This window comes from Strongylocentrotus purpuratus, unplaced genomic scaffold (assembly GCF_000002235.5).
Source record: "Strongylocentrotus purpuratus isolate Spur 01 unplaced genomic scaffold, Spur_5.0 spur5_scaffold_8, whole genome shotgun sequence".
In the NCBI taxonomy this organism is placed as follows: domain Eukaryota; kingdom Metazoa; phylum Echinodermata; class Echinoidea; order Camarodonta; family Strongylocentrotidae; genus Strongylocentrotus; species Strongylocentrotus purpuratus.
The window spans coordinates 22,288,400-22,291,608 of NW_022145614.1; positions in this window are offsets into that span (position 1 = coordinate 22,288,400).

Below are 3,209 nucleotides of genomic sequence, written 5' to 3' on the forward strand. Positions count from 1 at the left end.
TATACGAGGACTTTTATCTTTAGACTTACCTTCATAATGAGAAAGACTCCATTTTATACTCGTCCGCAATGATAGTAAAACGGAGAACTCATGCACGATATTTCCGTATAGACTGTGGAGTATTCTATAACAGCCAAACTGGAGAGTATGCCTTGCATGAATAGTCCTTGAATTTTAATATAAGCGATGATAATTAGAGGGAGGAAATAAATTTCCGTGTTGGACTAATAATTATTACGTTAAGACCTTTCTATTTATATGACATTGTTTGCAGTAACTTTCGTTTGAAATACCAATAAGTCGTCTGCGAAATGCTTTATACTAGTGGGGGTGCTTACTGATAACGAAAGTATCAATACACAAATTGGGATTTTTTAATTGATCTAAATATAGGATTTGGGTTTTCGTCATAACGAAGTGCAATTGCCAAGCCAGAACTGACATAAAATCAAAACTGGGCCTCACTGCAAAGTGCAAAGTTTATGACTCTGTCTGTGCTATTCATGCGAAGTTTGCTGTGATGTCACAAAAGTTGTTCGTAGTCTGCATATGAGAACAAATGTCCGAAGACTCAGCAAAGGTCACATAATATCAAGTTTTTAATATTCTTGAGAAAGTCTTTTTTTAAAAAGATGTCCTCGATATTGACAAACATCGCAGTTAATATTATTTACTTGTTTGAAAGACCGGTTGTACTATGCAAAAGACACTTAGACTTTGCATCTTAATTCCCAATCTCTCTCTGTCTCTTTATCTCTCTCTTTGTATCTCTGTTTATGTCTCTCTTTGTCTCTCTCTGTCTATCTCTCTCTCTCTCTCTCTCTCTCTTTCTCTCTCTCTCTCCATGGGTATTTGTATAAATATCCCTCTATCTCCCTCTCTTCATCTATCTCCCTCTCTTCATCTATCTCTCTCTCTCTCTCTACCATCATGACTCTCATCTCGTCTTTCATTTTTACCCCTCTCTCTCTCCTTCTGTCTACCATTATGTCTCTCTCCCCTCTCTCTCTCTCTCTCTCTCTTTCTCAATCTCTATCTCTCTTTGTATCTCTGTTTATATCTCTCTTTGTCTCTCTCTCTCTCTCTGTCTATCTCTGTCTGTCTGTCTCTGTCTGCCTCTCTCTCTCTCTCTTTAGCGTCCCCCCTCTTTTTCTCCCTCTCCCCTCTCACTATCACCTCTCTGTGTCTCCCTCTCTCTCCCTGTCCCATCTCACTTTCACATCTCTCTGTCTCTCTGTGTGTCTTTCTTTCTCTCTCTCTCTCTCTCTCTCTCTCTTATAACATTTTGTTTAAAATATTTTAGGAAGAGATATTGCATGTTCAGATGCAATCTCACTAGCCACAAGAGCCACCGATGAGTAGACTCGTCGACGCACCAGTACGTGGCGCCCTAATGATGTTACCATTTATTTATTCATAATTCTTAACCGTTAATCTATATGGCATGCCAGGGCCCCGTCGTACAAAGAGTTGCGATTGGTACAAAGAGTTGCGATTGGTTCAAATCAATCGCAAGTTTGCAGTTTCCTATCTCTGATGTACATAATACATTGTACATTGATATCAATCGCAAATAAGTTGCTATACAGTGCGTCCCCAAAAAAAACTATACACTTTTGAAATGGCTGCCGAATAAAAAAATATATGATTCTGGGGAAAGATTTTGATATGTATGGAAAGCTCATAAACTCAACTTTCATATGACACCAAAAAGTCTAAACATAATTTATGCTTGAGTGAGCACTGGTCACTTTTGTAAAGGATATGAAAATTAGGTTGCGCAGGAATTAGCCTTCCAATTTGTGAGAGGTAAATCCTTTGGAGCTTACGGAATTGAGGATGATATGACCAATTTATGATCAATTGTGGTGATTTTGGGTTTGGGTGAAATTTGTGGTTTATGGGATTAACATTTTATGCATGAGTGAACAGGAATTGCATTTGTTATTACCGTAGACTCAGTGGTGAGTTAATGGGAGTCAGGACGGGGTGATGGTACATGGTGCAGGGGAGGTGAAATGTAGGGTAGGACTTTGTTGGGTAGATGGGATAAGGGTCAAGAGGACACGTATGCCCCTACCTCTCTCTCTCTCTCTCTCTCTCTCTCTCTCTCTCTCTCTCTCTCTCTCTCTCTGCCAGGGTGTGCTTTTGCATATCTTGATAATTCATTAGACAATCAACATTCAGCTTACATCACTTAATCAAAAATGTACGGTATCAGTCAATCGGTCAATCCATCAATCAATCAAGCATTCAATCACCGTTCAGTATTTCAATCAATTTAATCATTCAATAAATCAATCATAATTAATCAATAACTCAGTCAATCACTCAATCTATCAACCAACCAACCAACCAGTCATTTTAGCACTTGAGTTTCTGTAAATGGTAAATGGGTAACCTGAAGAATGAATAAGTAGCCAACATCTGTGATATTCCTTTTTCAACAAACCGTATTTGAATAATCAATTTACATAATCCCCAGCTGGTTATTAGGTAAATCAATGAGATGTTCAACTAATCTTACAATAACTGAAATGTGGGTTGAAGGTTTTTATTCAAAGCCACAGATGTAAAAAAATATAAGAGTGTGTAAGATGGAAATTACAACATGTACCATCACCCCATCCTGACTCCCATGAACACACCACTGAGTCTACCAGAGAAAGTTACAATGCTACAATAAAAAAATGAAATTCCTGTTCACTCGTGCATAAAATTTTGGTTTAATAAACCATGAAATTCACTCAGCAAATCATGAATGTATCATATCACCCTCCATTTTGTAAGCACCAAAGGATTTACCTCTCACAAATTGGAAGGCTAATTCCTGCGCAACCAAATTTTCATACACTTTACAAAAGTGAGCAGTGCTCACTCAAGCATGAATTATTTTCGGACTTTTTGGTGTTATATGAAAGTTGAGTTTATGAGCTTTCCATACATATGAAACTTTTCCCCCAGAATTATATATTTTTTTTTATTCAGCAGCCATTTCAAAAGTGTATAGTTTTTTTTGGGACGCACTGTAGATATCAACTTTTTGTAAAACGGGGCCCAGATTAACAATTTTATGTTCGTTTTAAACTCGTAGCTGCACACATGAATTATATTTAGGTGATCATGGTACACTTTAAAGGGAATGTTAATCATACATCTTTGTGTAAAACTCCATTGACACGTAATTAAAACTCAGGGCCATGTCGCAG